Here is a 17,188-nt window from a genome sequence, read left to right on the forward strand (position 1 = left end):
ATGACTTGCTAAATATACAAATTAGTATAATTCAGATCAAGACTTGCTAAAAATTCAGATTGCAGCCTAATATATGAGATAGTATATATAAGTCAGATCCAAATATGCTGAAAATTCGGACTGCAACTGAAACAATAAGAAAGTACTTGCTGTTAATTTAGCATAAAATAGAAAATCATAGAGACAACATCAAATTATTAACTAGCAGAACAAGCAGTGTCAACTAGCAAAACAATTACACTTATTAATCATGTTTTGGACCTCTATCAATCATGTTCCTTCCAAGACTTAAAAATATACCTATCGAACTGGTATATTGGTTCTTCCAAAATCCTAGTACACTAGAATTTGTCATGCCAAGGTACAAAGTCAAAAGAAATTTAGGTATCTGAATATAAAGGTATTCTATAGTGAAAAGTATTTTGCATATGCAAGACAATTGGTAAGGTGAGAAGTATGAACAAAAAGAAGCAAGTAAAAAAAGAATACCAATAGGTCTTGACAAGTTTAAAGTTCCATTTACATGCCCCATTGGAATGTAACCCCCTGCACTTTGTACGCTTTCTCTCTCTGCCTCAAGCTCTGGTTTATGGTCTCTTGACAAATTGTATGCCTGTGTTACGTGGAAGAAGTATAGAAATGAGACGATCACATATAAACTTTATCAGCCTATTCGTTTATTGGTTTCAGCTAGGGCTTATTAATCAGCCAACAATGTTTTCCTCACAATAAACCAGCACTAGTCGGGTTTATCAACCCAGAAACCAACCAGCGAACAGGCCGTATGTCGAAATATACCACAGTCTTTGCACTTTGTTCTCTTTAATTAATGCAATTACCAGTAGGGGGTAACCCCTCCCGTCTTCCTAAAAAAGGAGTAACAACTAACCTGGCCATTCCTTGAGATAACACAGCGGGAGTCACCAGCATTTGCCACAATGAGTTGCCTATTTCTGACTAATGCTACACAGATTGTACTCCCACAATTTGGCCTAGTAAAATCAGAGTGCAGTCCCTGATAAAAGAAATTTCTATAAGACTACCTGGGTGGATGGAATGCTCATTTCCAACAAAAGAACTAGCAACAAAGAGAAATGCCAAAAATTGCCTTCCAGCATAACAAGAAGAGGCTCCCGTTCAGGAAATTGGAAGTCATTCTTCAAGAGTTACCATTATTAGGCAACACAGCCATCAATTTTAGGTGCTACTCCCTCCATTCCAAATTATAAGGCGTTTTGGCTTTTTTAGATACGTAGCTTTTGCTATATACTTAGATATACACTATATCTAGATACATAACAAAAGCAATGTATCTCGAAAAGCCAAAATGTCTTATAGTTTGGAACGGATGGAGTACAAGAATAAACTTCCTTCGTATGCATAGATATCCTTTTCAAGAGTTAACATTGTTAGGCAACATAGGTATCAATTTTAAATGTTAAAAGAACAAATTTCCTTCTTACACATACCCTTTTATGTCTTAAACGATCAGTGTTGCACGTCTACTCAAGAACCACAAGTCTACTCTTACATGAGTTTTTGCCATGAATGATTTTAGCAAAAAAATAAAGGAGAAGAAAGAAACTTTATTAATAATAATACAGAGATGCGACACTTTCAGAAAGAAATCCAATGACTGTGCCAAATTAATTGGAAAAAGGTAGATGGCAAGCTCTCCTAGACATAGGTCAATGAGTATAGAATTATGGATCCAAGCCAGTTCCATATTTACCTCCCCGAAAGCCCAATCATCATGTCTATCATTTGAATCACTTGCTTTAGGGGGCCAAATCAAGCCTTCTATTATGCCAGTTGAAAGGATCAAGATGCCCAAGAGGGAGGATGAATTGGGCTAATTCTAAATTTCTTTGCAATAATTAAGCCCTATAGTTAGCCCAACTTCACCCCTTGTGCCTAGAAAGTGTTTCTAATGTTCTACCGCACAAAAAGACTTGCAATCTAAGTTTCAATCCTACTCTAGCATGGCAATTCTATGAATTTAAAGACAAGAATTGAATTGCTCAAAGTAAAGAGAGAAGGAGGAACACAACGATGTTTTGCCGAGGTATCAGAGAGTCGCCACTCCCCACTAGTCCTTATTGGAGCACCCACACAAGGGTGTAGCTCTCCCTTGATTCGCGCAAGGATCAAGTGCTCTCTACGGGTTGATTCTTTGACACTCCATCATGGTGAATCACCCACAACCGCTCACAACTTGAGTTGGGTCATCCACAAGCTCCGCTGGATGATCACCAAGCTCTCAATCACCACCAAGCCATCTAGGTGATGACGATCACCAAGAGTAACAAGCATGAACTCTCACTTGACCACGACAGGCCTAATGAGAAGGGCGGATGCATACTTTGCTACTCTTGCTTTCACTAATGAGGGCTCTCTTTTGGATTCTCAAATCTCAATGTCCTCACTAGGACCTTTCTCTTCTTGGCACTCTCAAGGGTGTTTCTCAGCTGTTGGAATGAGCAGAAGTGCCCCCTCACACGAATGGAGGAAGTATTTATACACCCGTGTTCAAAATGAACCATTATGTGCCTCGGCGGGGTGACTGGACGCTCCGATCAGTTCTCCCTAACACCTAGTGTTTAAGTTGTGACCGGATGCAGGACAGCATCCGGTCACGATTTTCTCTCATTGGAACCATACTAGAGTCGACCGGACGCTAGCACCCAGCGTCCGGTCGCTTACCTCTCAGCGTCCAGTCGCACCAGACGATTTCACCTTGATCAAATGAACTAACCAGACTCTGCGTCAGCGTCCGGTCACACCAGAACCAGCGTCCGGTCAGCATTTGACCCTCCATTCACTTCCATCTCGCAATCATATGTGAATGAAGTTTGCTTCAATTGATCTAAGGGATTTATAGGAGCTACCTAGTGCTAGATTTAGCAAGTGTGCACCACACCTAACCCACTAGACTCACCTAGGTCAAGCTACCCATCCATACCCCCTTTAATAGTACGGTCAAAGGAAAAACAAAGTCCTAAACTACTCTAAGTGTCTCTCCAACTCCAAACGACACTTAGAACTAATCCATCCTTAACCTTGTCGTCCATCCTTTGAAAACCAAAACGATTTCCATAGTAGGTGCATGACAACCATGATTGCCCAATCAATCTCCATTACCATGACCTAACTTAATTGCCTCTGCAAAACATACGTTAGTCATAGTAATTATGTATTGTCATTAATCACCGAAACCCAACTAGGGGCCTAGATGCTTTCAATCTCCCTCTTTTTGGTGATTGATGACAATACCACCTTGAGTATATGAAAGAGATGAGGTTTTAACATGCTTGGTTCATATAAGCTTTTGACAATAAGAACAAAAGAGTTAGGCAAGCTTATATGACCCAAGCCAGCATAATGTACTCTAAAGATATGAAATAAGCATGAGTACAAGTAATAAAGCTCATTTGCATCGTAGTAAAACGTGGAAGCAAAGCAAATGAGCATAACACAAGTGATATGACATATAAATAATTCAAAATAGAGAGCACACATGTCACATATCACATAACTATCACGATCACGTCGATATCACTATCACATAAATATAGTTCGATGCATGAAAGTAAACACATGAATGCATAATAGTGTATCACACATAAAAACCGAATATAATAGATAAGCTAAACTCACCCTAGATAAGTCGCTCCCCCTAAGTCTAACATACTCAATCCCTCTTCCCCTTTGGCGTCAAACACCAAAACCTAAGGGTCGGTCGGTGGGACTGCAGTGGACGAGTCAGGCGTTGAGGTACGAGGAGTGAGCTAGAACTATGTGCCATCATCATCTGATCCTGAGCTCTAAGCTGCCTGGTCCCTCTGTAGCTAGAAGCGATGCTGAAGTGGTCTGGGTCAGATCAGGGACTGGTGTGGCCTGAGACTCTATAGGTATGACTGTAGCAGGCGGCTCTGATGATGTAACTGAAGAAGAGAGCATCTCAGTAGTCCTGGTAATAGGTGCAACTGTGGAAGGATCTAGGACATGAAGATATGGTGGAGTAGGCTGCCCTATCAACTTACTGAAGGTAGCACCAAGGCTCCTAGAAACTGTGGTATCTGGCACTAGCGACGAGGAAGTCTGAGCCGGTGTGAAGCCCATCTAAAAAGGTGTGAACTACGGGGCTGGCACTAGCGAGACAAACCACTGGAACACCTACTCTGTAGGTGAAGGAAACTATGCTGGTGGTTGTCCCTGACTCTGAAGCCCACTGGGCTGTACAACTAGAGTCATAGAAGTGGTGGCAGACTAGCCGATCTGGGGTGAAGGCTATGGCGGTGGAGCCCCAATAGCTATCACAACATGCTACATAAATCTGAGGAGCTGCTACTGCATGAGGAGCTGCTGCTGATGTATGGCCTGCTGATGCTGCTGTATAGCCTACTGTTGCTGCTGGATTGCTTGCTACTATCACTGAAACTCATCCTTCCTGATCTAAAACTATGCAAAAGTAGCAGCGGTCTCCTAGGCCTAGCGAGCCTGATCCTGCCTCATCTGCTCAAGGATAGCAAGTAGAGCGGGGTCTATCTATAGTGCAGGTGGAGCTAAACTAGAGCTACCGACCTCTTGGTCATGTTGTCGTGGAGGCATCTGAGGGATAGCCTGGTAGTCATCATCTGAGCTGTCACTGGGGTCGCTCTTGACCATCCCCTCCTTCTGAGCATCTAACTGCTCCTCCTCTGTAGCTGCTATGCCCGTGATGGTCTTATCCTACTGAGCTGTAGTCTTTGGCACCTCTAGACGATGGCGCGGCTAGCTAGGTGTCCTCCCTGCACTATGGCAAAGCATCTGAGTCATGTTGTATACATGGAACTATGTAGTAGCACCACTATACTCTGCTAGCATCTTAGGTGGCCTCACAGTAACTGCCCTGTGAATCAGAAAAGTAATCCAGTGGTCATAGGACAACTGTCAGTGACCTCTGAACCCCTCTATAATAGTATCCTCCATCTCTGATAGTAGGAGATCCCAAATATCAAATACAGTCTACTGCATCAGAGAGTTCAGTAGCCATAACTATATGCGAGTCAAGCCCTCATGATATCCTATCCTTAGAAGCAGGGTCCTCCTCATAATAGCATCAAGCACTCTAGTTGTAGGAGTGAGGTCTCTAGGTGTCGTGCTCGACCCCTCGCCGAAAGGCTCTGTGAAGCAATGGCAGACTAGATCTATAGGGGGTACAAAACCAATGTGAGGGTGTCTAGGTGGCTCTATCTGTCCATAGCACACCTCATGTAGCCGGATAGGCTGCTCCTGAAGCCTGAGTATCTCTCTGACCCTAAAGCTCATTAGCCTATAATCTCTGCCTCTGAAAGCAAAATATAAAAATCTGTGCTGCGGGTCAATCCAAAGTGTAGCATAGAACTCATGGACCCAAGATAGAACATATAAGCCTATCCGTCCGAGTAAGTTTGTTAGCCCTAGCAAGTAGGATAGGTAAGGGCGAATATGCTCTCTAGTTGCTGCTACAATGGACTCAATGTTGCACACCCTCTGTAATCTAAATACAGCCCCACTGTTAAGATATGCATGATAAAAATCCTCCTGCAGTGGTGTGTAGAAGCCCTCTAATGCATGCTCATCCCACCTTGGTGGAAACCACTCCTCAAACTGAACAAACCTGAGCTGCTGCACCTGCTTGGTCGTGGCAGCCCTTAAATCCAGATGAGTCACTAAAGGCGGACCCTGTGGTCTTGGAGGCGGATGAGAACCCCTCCACTGTGTCTCTGCCCATGGTGTCACCTAGGCATGGGTACAACTAGAGCAGTGAAGCTATGGTGCTAGCTCTATCTCCTCTACCTGCTCTCCCTCCTAAGTCTGCTCTGCTGGCTATGGCTCCTGCTGTGACTCCCCCTAAGGCTGACTCTGATCAATAGAGACACGCTGTCCTCCAACCATGGCTGTCCTAGCTAGACCACCATGACGACGCTCAACCTCTTGGACAGCAGCCCTCTAAGCTAGAGAAAGCTGATCTGCAATCTATACTCCACTCCTAACACCTCCTGCCTCTACATGCTCTGCGGCGGCTGCAACTGCGGCTGCTCTAGCTGTATCAGCATCTAGATACTTGCGCTTCTTCGTTGCAAGCTTCTTCGTCACCTTGCCTTTTGCATTAGTAGGCAAGCGAGGCGGACGCCTCGGATCCTCATCACCTGGACCACCACCAGCATTCTTGACACAGGCCATCTAAAATGAACTGCTATCTCTAGCAAAGATCAACTGTCAACTATCACTTCCAAGGCTTGGCCTCGATCCATACTCATGAGCTTGGCCCCAAGTTGACTAACAACTGTCAATGAGACCTCAGAAACACCGACTCACTACATGTTAGAATAGATTGGATATATGAATAATTACAATATATCTAGAGATGCAAAACCCTAAGAAGCAAGTAATAGATACAAAATTGGAAATGAGGGCTTCCTACCTGACGAACCGACGAACCGAAGAACAAGGAATGGATCACGGAGAAACACCGAGTCGGCACTGTGAAGCTAGGGTTAGGGTTGCGCTGGTCGACATGGATCGGTGGCAGGGAAGATGCAATGAAGGCACTGTTGGGGCAGTTACTGGCATGGTAGCGATGCTAAAGCAGGGCACGGGCACAACGACGGCGCTGGAGCATAGCACGGGCGAGCTATGGCGCTAACAGCGGCACAGAGAACGTGCGGGAGGCTCGGGCTTAGTGGTGCAGTTTGGCGGTGCAGGAGCGGCACGGATGTGGGTGCACGGGGTGAGGTCGCAGCAGCGCAGGCATGGGAGCAGGGCGGCGTGGCGCGCTATGGACTCGGCAACTAGGGTGCTACGGCGATGTCGGTGCGATGCGGGATTAGGGTCATGGCGCATTATGGTAGTTATATGGTGGCCCCTAGCATGACAGAAAAGGAAACGAAGAAGAAGTCCTGAACCCGCACGATTTCTACTGACCAGATGCTCCGGTGGCAACGACTGGACGCTACCACCTAGAGTCTGGTCGATTCTAGAGAGGTCCGAAACCCCTAGAATTGTGATCGGACATGTCCGATCACCACTGACCGGATGCAGCCAGAGTCTGGTCCAACTTGTCTTCATCGTCTTTGATCGACTGAACACTGGAATGCCTTCTGACTAGACACTAAACAATAGAGTCTGGTCACTCCATCATAGCAAGGTTCACCTCCTGTAAACTGACTGGATGCTGGACTTCAGAGTCCGGTGCAGCGTCCGGTCACTCTTTTTCAGCAAATCTTCAAAGTCCTTCGTGCTACCTATTCCCAATCAAGTCCCAACTTTAATAAGACCCAAATAAACACCAATTAAGACTGATGTGAGTGACCTCTCTCAAACCCTCAAAATTTTAAAAATATTTTGCCTTAGGCTATAATTCTTTTTAAGAAAATAGGCAATAAAAGGGTGGTTGAAAATAAACGATAAAACAACATCCATGCATATGCAATGCAATACTTGAAAGTAATTCTAGTTGCTTGTCAAGTTTGATCCAAGGTTAAGCTTCTTCACACGCTTCCCGACGGTTATCTTAACCATGTTAGACAAGCCCTAAGTGCATGACCAAGAATTAAACATGTTGCATATTACAATGCAATGCAAGGGACAACATAAGCTCATTTTCTAGTGAAGTTGCTAAAATCAAGAACATTGAGCTCATTCTGCAATCGACAAAAGGTCGCTTCATCTAGCGGTTTAGTGAAGATATCCGCCAATTGATCCTCGGTTCTTACACCTTCTAATGAAATATCATTCTTTGCAACATGATCTCTAAGAAAGTGATGGTGGATATCTATGTGCTTGGTCGAAAGTGTTGAACCGGATTATTTGTAAGTTTTATCGCACTTTCATTGTCGCACAAAAGAGGTACTTTTTCTAGAATTACACCATAGTTTAGCAAAATTTGTTTCATATAAAGTATTTATGCACAACAAGCACCCGCGGCAATGTATTCCGCTTCGGCGGTGGACAAAGCCACACTATTTTGTTTTTTGGAGGACCAAGATACAAGTGATCTACCAAGCAAATGGCACCCTCTAGTTGTGCTTTTTCTATCAACTTTGCAACCGGCATAATCCAAATTAGAATAGCCAACTAATTCAAATATAGCTCCTTTGGGATACCAAAGGCTAATGCTTGGTGTGTGCTTAAGATACCTAAGGATTCTTTTAATGGTAATCAAATGAGTTTCTTTAGGATTAGCTTGAAATCTAGCACACATACACACACTAAACATGATGTCGGGCCTAGATATGGTTAAATATAACAAGCTACCAATCATAGAGTGGTAGAGAGTTTGATCAACCGTGTTACCTCCCTCATCTAGGTCGAGATGTCCATTAGTTGGCATTGGTGTCTTGATTGGCTTACATTCATCCATCTTGAATCTCTTGAGAAGATTATTTGTATATTTCTCTTGAGAGATGAAAATCCCTTCTCTCATTTCCTTGACTTGAAAACTAAGAAAGAATATAAGCTCTCCAATCATTGACATCTCAAACTCCTTCGACATCAATTCACCAAACTCTTTGCAAGAATCTTCATTTGATGATCCAAAGATGATATCATCAACATACAGTTGACAAATGAAGATATGTCCATCAAGCTTCTTGGTGAATAGTGTGGTGTTGACCTTCCCAATAGTGAAGCCCTTCTCAACGAGGAAGTCCTGAAGGCACTCATACCAAGCTCTTGGGGCTTGCTTAAGCCCATATAACACCTTGGACATCCTATAAACATGATTAGGATATCTAGGGTCTTCAAACCCAGGAGGTTGATCAACATAGACTAGTTCATTAATAAAGCTATTTAAAAATACACTTTTCATATCCATTTGATATAGTTTCATTTCATGACGTGATGCATATGCAAGGAGGATACGAATGACTTCTAGTCTTGCAACCGGTGCAATGGTCTCTCTAAAGTCTAAGCCTTCAACTTGAGAGAACCCCTTTGCAACTAGTCTTGCCTTGTTCCTCACAACAATACCTTGATCATCTTGCTTGTTGCGAAACACCCACTTTGTTTCAATGACTCTTGCACCTTGTGGTCGCTCTTTAAGAGTCCAAACTTCATTGCGAGTGAAGTTGTTCAACTCTTCATGCATGACAATCCAATCTAGATCTTGAAGAGCTTCTTCTACCTTAGTAGGCTCAAAACAAGAGACAAAAGAGTGATGTTCAATAAACGAAGCAAGCTTTTGAGAGCGAGTCATTACTCCCTTTGGTGGACTTCCTATGATGAGATCTTGTGGATGAGCTTGTAGTAGAGGTGAGTTTCTTCTATCAACCACTTGAGGTGTGGAGCATCAACATCCTGTGCTTGTGTCACCATTTACTCATAGGAGACATGAGTATCTTCATTTTCTACTCTCCCATCTTTATCACCATCGTGTGGCACATTTCATGAAGAAGGAGGATTGACCACTTATACATCATCTTCATCATCATTAGGCTTGATGTCTCCCACCGGAACATTCTTCATAGCCTCCCTTAATGGTTCATCACCTACATTATCAAGATTCTCATGTGCTTCTTGGGAGCCGTTAGATTCATCAAATTCCACATCATATGTTTCTTCAACCAAGCCGGTGGCATGATTAAATACTCTATATGCTTTGGACTTTGATGAGGAACCAACAAGAAAACCATTATCACAACATCTTTGAAACTTCCCTAGGTGTTGCCGCTTCTTGTAGATGTAGCATTTGCAACCAAACACCCTAAAGAAGGAGACGTCTGACTTCTTCCTATTGAGCAACTCATAAGGTGTCTTGCCAAGAAACTTTTGAAGGAATAGGCGGTTGGATGCATAGCAAGCGGTGTTGATAGCTTCCACCCATAGAGCTTCGAGAGTGTTGTACTTATCAAGCATTGTTCTTGCAAGAGTGATTAATGTCTGGTTCTTTCTCTCAACTATACCATTTTGTTGAGGAGTATATGTTGCAGAGACTTCATGCTTGATTCCAACTTCATCACAATAGGCTTCTATGTTTGTGTTGTCAAATTCTTTACCGTTGTCACTTTTAATCTTCTTGAGCTTCACTTCAAACTCATTTTGTGCTCTCTTGGCAAACTTCTTGAAGCATGATGCAACTTCGGATTTGTCATGAAGGAAAAACACCCATGTGTATCTTGAATAGTCATCAATAATCACAAGACAATAAAGATTTCCTCCCAAACTCTTGTATGTTGTTGGTCTAAATAAGTCCATGTGAAGGAGTTATAGCACTCTTATGGTTGACATGAAAGATTTTGTTGGATGAGTATTTACAACTTGCTTGCCAGCTTGACATGCACTACAAAGCTTGTCCTTCTCAAACTTCACATCCTTCAACCCTCTCACCAAATCATTCTTCATTAGCTTCTAGAGTGAGCTCCTCCCAACATGAGCAAGTTTTCTATGCCATAGCCACCCAAGTGTTGTTTTGGTGAATAGGCAAGTCTTAAAGTTAGCATCTTCAGAGGTGAAATCCACTAGATATAGGTTGTTGCATCTAAATCCTTCGAATATCACTTGATCATCATCCTTCTTAGATACAACAACTTCCTTCTCGGTAAACAAGCATTGGAAGCCAAGATCACACAATTGTCCAACGGATAGTAAGTTGAAGCTCAATGAAGCAACATATAGCACATTTGAGATAGAATGATTATTTGATATTGCCACTTTGCCCAATCCTTTAACCTTGCCCTTTGAATTATCTCTAAATATGATTCTTTCTTGTCCATCTACTTCTTCATCTAGTGAGGTGAACATACAAGGATCACCGGTCATATATTGTGTGCAACCACTATCAATTACCCAATGACTTCCACCGGTCTTATAGTTCACCTACACACAAGAGATCAAGCTTTAGGAACCCAAACTTGTTGAGGGCCCTTCACCTTCTCAACAAGTGACTTTGCAACCTAAATTTTCTTAGGCCTATTCTTGTTTGGATGTCCTAAGAACATGACTTTCATCTTTCCACTAGAGTCCTTTCTAAGCATGTAATGAGCATTGAAAGTAAATGGTCTAGCATGCTTGGGCAAGGGTTGTGGTGGTGGAGTTTGACACTCATGGGTAAAGTGGTCTTCTTGTCCACACTCAAAACATCTCCTTGGCTTTGGCTTTGACTTGTGTTGTTGTTGAGCTTGAGCCTTCTTCTCTTGGTTTGCCAACTACCCAATGCCACTTCTATCCATCTTCATGATGGTGTTCATTAGTAGCTCACTTTGAAGATGCTTGCCTCTTGTGAATTTGCTCAATCCAATCTTAAGATGCACTTTCTCCAACTTGAGCTTCTTATTTTCTTCCTTGAGTGCATCATTGTTTTTCTCTTCCTTGAGTTTCTTGTTCTCTTCTTTGAGCTTCTCATTCTTAAGAATCAAGTCACCATCATGATCAAGAGTTTCTAGCACTATAGTGTTGGTGGTTTTGAGCTCTTCAAGATCTTTCTTTAGCCTTTCATTATCATGCTTGAGCTTGACAAACTCATCATAGTTGTCGGTTTCAACCATTTGCTTGCCTTTGCTACTAGATCCTTGGTCAATGCTCTCAACAATTAAATCATCACATAATGTAGCTATATTAATCTTAACAACATCGTTAGTAGCATCATGTGGGTCATTGGATTAACATTCTTGAGCAATTATAAGATTATCATGATTAATCTTAAGATTGGTATATTCATCTTTTAGCATATTATGGCTAGTGATGAGCTCATTGTGTATCCTCTTAAGTTTATCATGTTTATCTTTAAGCTCTTTCTTAGAAGATTTGAGCTCCTTGAGTTTGGATGACATAGCTTCATTTGCTTCTCTAAGCTCAACACTAGCCTTTTCGGCTATATCACATTTGGCTAAAAGAGAATCATTCTTAGCTTCTAGCTTGTCATTCTTAGCTCTAGTCTTTCTAATGATCTTAGTGTATTGATTTAGCAATTTAACAAGATCATCATAAGAAGGTGATTCATATTCATCATCACCACTATTGCTATCATCATTGCTAGCATGTTCATCACCACTACTATCATCATCATTTGATACCTTGCGTTTACCTTTGGCCATAAGGCATAGGTGTGTAGAGGATGATGTCAATGGTGTCGGTGTTGTCGGTGAAGATGATGAAGAGTCAATCATAATGGCGGCCACCTTCTCATTATCACTATCATCATTGGATGAGCAACTTGATGAATCAATATCCGTGAGCCAATCACCGACGATGTATGCCTTGCCATTCTTCTTTTTCTTTTGGAAGTCCTTCTTCTTTCCATCCTTCTTTTTGTATGGCTTGTTTTTCTTCTTCTTATCTTCTTCTTTATTAGTTGAGTCAGCTTTCTTGCCCTTGTACTTGTTCTTATACTTGCCTTTCTTGGGCTTTGTGCATTGGTGTGCTAGATGACCAAGTTCTCCACAATTATAGCAATCTATCTCGGAGATTGGCTTCCTTCTAGAGCTAGTGAAGAACTTTTTTTTTGCCATTGAACTTGATGCCACTCTTGTTGAGCTTCTTTAGCATCTTGGTGGTTCTTCTCACCATGAGAGCAAGACCTGCATCATCAACTTAATTATCACTTGAGCTCTCATACTCAAGTCTTGCTTTGCCCTTCTCTTGGCTAGCCTTGAATGCTAAGTCTTTGTCTTTCTTCTTGGTAGAGGATGAGCCATCTTGTGTTGTGATGTGCATGTATATCTCATGAGCATTGATCTTTCCCAAGATTTGTGTTGGTGTAGCGGTGGAAAGATCACCTTGATGAAGCATGGTCACAATATGCCCATATTTGTTAATGGGGAGGACACTCAAGATTTTTCTTACAACGTCGGATGGTTGTATTTGAGTAAGTCCAAGCCCATTAACTTCCTCTACAAGAACATTCAAGCATGAGTACATTTCATTAGCACTGTCTTTAGGAAACATCTCAAATGAATTTAACTTTTTCATGATAAGATGATAGCGTTCCTCATGCTCGCTCTTTGTTCATTCATGGAGCGCATAAATATCTGACCATAGTGCATGTGCGTCTTTGTGGTTTCTCACCTGGTTAAACATATCTTTGCAAAGGCCTCTAAAGATGGTGTTTCGAGCCTTTGCATTCTATTTCTCGTAATTCACCTCATCGCCTTGTAGATGTGTAGCATCCCGAGGTTTTGGAAAACCTTGTGAGGCGGCTCTAAGTATTCCAACATCTAGAGCTTCTAAATATGCCTCCATGTGGATTTTCTAATAAGGAAAATCACCCCCTCAAAGATAGGAGGAGGTCTATCCCCGTAAGACATCTTTCACTAGGCGGTTAAACCTAAAAACGTGAGCACGAGGCTCTGATACCAATTGAAAGGATCAAGATGTCCAGGGGGGTGAATTGGGCTAATTCTAAATTTCTTTGCAATAATTAAGCCCTACAGTTAGCCCAACTTCACCCCTTGTGCCTAGAAAGTGTATCTAATGTTCTACTGCACAAAAAGACTTGTAACCTAAGTTCCAATCCTACTCTAGCATGACAATTCTATGAATGTAAAGACAAGAATTGACTTACTCAAAGTAAATGCTCAAAGTAAAGAGAGAAGGAGGAATGCGGCAATGTTTTGCCGAGGTATCGGAGAGTCGTCACTCCCCACTAGTCCTCGTTGGAGCACCCGCGCAAGGATATAGCTCCCCCTTGATCCTCGCAAGGATCAAGTGCTCTCTACAGGTTGATTCTTTGACACTCCATCGTGGTGAATCACCCACAACCGCTCACAACTTGAGTTGGGTCATCCACAAGCTCCGCCGGATGATCACCAAGCTCCCAATCACCACCAAGCCGTCTAGGTGATGGCGATCACCAAGAGTAACAAGCACGAACTCTCACTTGACCACGACAAGCCTAATGAGAAGGGTAGATGCACACTTTGCTACTCTTGCTTTCACTAATGAGGGCTCTCTTTTGGATTCTCAAATCTCAATAACCTCACTAGGACCTTGCTCTTCTTGGCACTCTCAAGGGTGTTTCTCAGCTGTTGGAATGAGCAAAAGTGCCCCCTCACACGAATGACGGAAGTATTTATATACCCATGTTTAAAATGAACCATTATGTGCCTATGCGGGGTGATCGGACGCTCTGGTCATGTTGACCGGACGCTCTGGTCAGTTCTCCCCGACACCTAGTATTTAAGTTGTAACCGGACGCAGGACAGCGTCCGGTCAGCACGATTTTCCTTCTCTGGAACCTTACTGGAGTCGATCGGACGCTAGCAACAAGCTTTTGGTCACTCACCTCTCAGTGTCCGATCGCACCAGACGATTTCACCTTGATCAAATGAACTGACTGGACTCTGCGCCAGCGTCCGGTCAGCATTTGACCCTCCATTCACTTCCATCTCGCAATCATATGTGAATGAAGTTTACTCCAATTGATCTAAGGGCTTTATAGGAGCTACCTAGTGCTAGATTTAGCCAATGTGCACCACACCTAACCCACTAGACTCACCTAGGTCAAGCTACCCATCCATACCCCCCTTAATAGTATGTCCAAAGGAAAAATAAAGTCATAAACTACTCTAAGTGTCTCTCCAACTCCAAACGACACTTAGAACTAGTTCATCCTTAACCTTATCGTCTATCCTTTGAAAACTGAAACGATTTTCATTGTACGGGTATGACAACCATGATTGCCCAATCATCTCCATCACCATGACCTAACGTAATTGCCTTTGCAAAACACACGTTAGTCATAGTAATTATGTATTGTCATTAATCACCGAAACCCAACTAGGGTCCTAGATGCTTTCACTAGTAAACTGATTTATCTTATCTCCAAGTGCTTGGAATTCCCGCCATCCTCTTTAACCCCGCATCATTTCATCCATTCTGAAACAACGCAATCATAATTTCTGTTCACATCATTTGCTCCAAATTAGCAATGAAGTAGTGAAAAGGTAGACATGCTAAAAATAAAAGAAGCTATTATACCTGAAGTAAGCTTTGTGGACAGCAGCACCCAGGTCACCAGCTGCATAGGCTTCACTATGGAGAACTTCTCTGAGTAGATATTTTGCACAGAATTTGGCAACTACTTTTCCTGAGGCAAGAAAGCAATAAGAAGGGGTCAACAGCCCATTTTGGTATGATGTGGAATCAATCATAAATGCTGAAAAGGCACTGTTCTTTGCAGTTAGTTACCTCCATGTCCATCAAAAACACCAAAGAATGCAGTGTCATTGTCAAGATCTGGCAAAACCGAGTGCTAGAAAATTGCATAATAGACTGAGCAAACACGGTCATAATAAACTAATAAAATTGACAAGATTCCATCCTCTCAAAAGATACAGATAAATCATATCAAGAAGTCTATTAGTACTATGTAAGAAAACAAGTCACAGCTTCTCCTTTAGTAGTTATACATTATACTCAACAAGATATCTCATACACATTCAAATTCTATCCTCTCAATTGATTCCAGCCTTCAATGTTGGAGTATAGCCCATCTTTCAGTATGATGTCAGACACACTGTTTAACTTATGAAGCATTATCAATCCAACATCTGGAGAATATGGTGATGTAAACAAAAAAAAGTGCTAATCTATTTTTTGTCACTCTCAACAACAGGACAGGGTATCATGGACAGAAACAAAAACTCCCCATTCAACTCATGAATTAACCAGGCTCAATTCAGCACATAATTTATTTTTACACGCAAGTATTCATTTTATTTCAAAAATTTAACGAACACAAGACACCCCTTCTCTCAGGTGCATAGCACTGCTAAACATTGCAGTCAATAGCTAGGTATATCCTCCTAAGCTATTTATTTAATAATATATGTGGTTGTTCCACCAGTTCCCTTCACTATATTCAAAGATAGCAATACTATTTGTGAAAAGACTTTGCACCAATATTTGATATTTATTTTTTCTTTACTTCCTAAGACATTCTGTGAGTTTCCATAATTACACCCAACTTGGACACTGAGAGCACATTTATATTAAAGTTGGATTCCAAGTTATATTTGGAAAATCGAGTAAAATCATGCTGAGTTGGATACCCGAGTCTGAATCGGATTCCATCACTTGTGTGTCTATCCAGGTAAAACGTACAAGACTAGGAACAAGCGACAAAGAAAATCACAACAAGCAAATTTAAATGATGAATAGAAACTTACAGCATCTTCCATAGTTGCACGCCACCCTTGCATAGATGAAAGTCCGAATTTAAGTTTATCATTTTCCCCATCTTCGGATACCTTCTCAGTTTTTGGAGTGCTAAGGTAAACCCCCATTCTACCAAATGTACCTGGCGACAGAATATGACAGAGAGAAAAAGATCTGCTGCTCAATAACAAGCTATCGATGGAATTGTGCCAGATCCGAATACAACTAGCTTGCTTTAGGGTTTGGGTGCTCGGCTACGAACGGCAGGAAGGACGAGAAGGGGTGAGCATAGCTGCTAGGCGCCAGTCGACGGTGAAGGGGAAGGGGACGTCGAGACCTGGCAAAGGTAGGCTATAGTCGCCGGTGAATGGGCCGACGAAGACCTGGCAAAGGGCGCCGGCGCTCGCCCGCTGACACATCTCGAGCCCATGCCTCAGCATCCCAAGCCCGCCCGTGGCCGCCTCTTGGGCCCTGCGTCGGATCCGAGACCCTCCTCGCCGGATCGAGCTCTTCCTTGCAGAATCGAGCTCCTCCATGAGGAAGAGAGCACCGGCCACCGGGTGGGAGAGCTGTGGAGAGAGAAGAGGGGGTGCGGAGGGAGCGGCGGCTCGATAGATTGTCCGTGTGTGTTGTGACCTAGGTTGCAGGGATAGGTGGGCCGACATTGCTCTAGAATATATACTCAGAGTCATTTGTAGGGGCGGTTTCTAATTTAGCCGCCCCTACAAATATTTTCGCATATTTATAAATATTACTTCTGCATTTTTTTATAAATGTGTAAATGTATAAATATAATAAAAATAATTTGCTATATTTTCCCGTACACATAAAAATTACTTGCTTATATATATAGATATAATGATACATTTTATTTTGTAAAATAAAAAAATATATTAAAAAATTTTAAAATTTGAATTTGTGAACTTCGAATTGAATTTTAAGACAAAAAATGATCTAAAATGAAAATGTTGTAAACATCAAAGTTGTAGAACTCATCAAGATGTACAACTTATATTTTGGTCATCTTTTCATTTGACAAAATTTGAAAAGTTCAAATTTTGAATTTCAATAA

General features: G+C 42.2%; 1 pseudogene; it reads right to left on the reverse strand.

Moving 5' to 3' along the window:
- Positions 1-380: 380 nt before the first annotated feature.
- Positions 381-16,244, reverse strand: LOC136548504 (probable protein phosphatase 2C 58; annotated as a pseudogene).
- Positions 16,245-17,188: the final 944 nt, after the last annotated feature.

The sequence above is a fragment of the Miscanthus floridulus genome, chromosome 4, assembly GCF_019320115.1.
Source record: "Miscanthus floridulus cultivar M001 chromosome 4, ASM1932011v1, whole genome shotgun sequence".
NCBI classification, from domain to species: Eukaryota; Viridiplantae; Streptophyta; class Magnoliopsida; order Poales; family Poaceae; genus Miscanthus; species Miscanthus floridulus.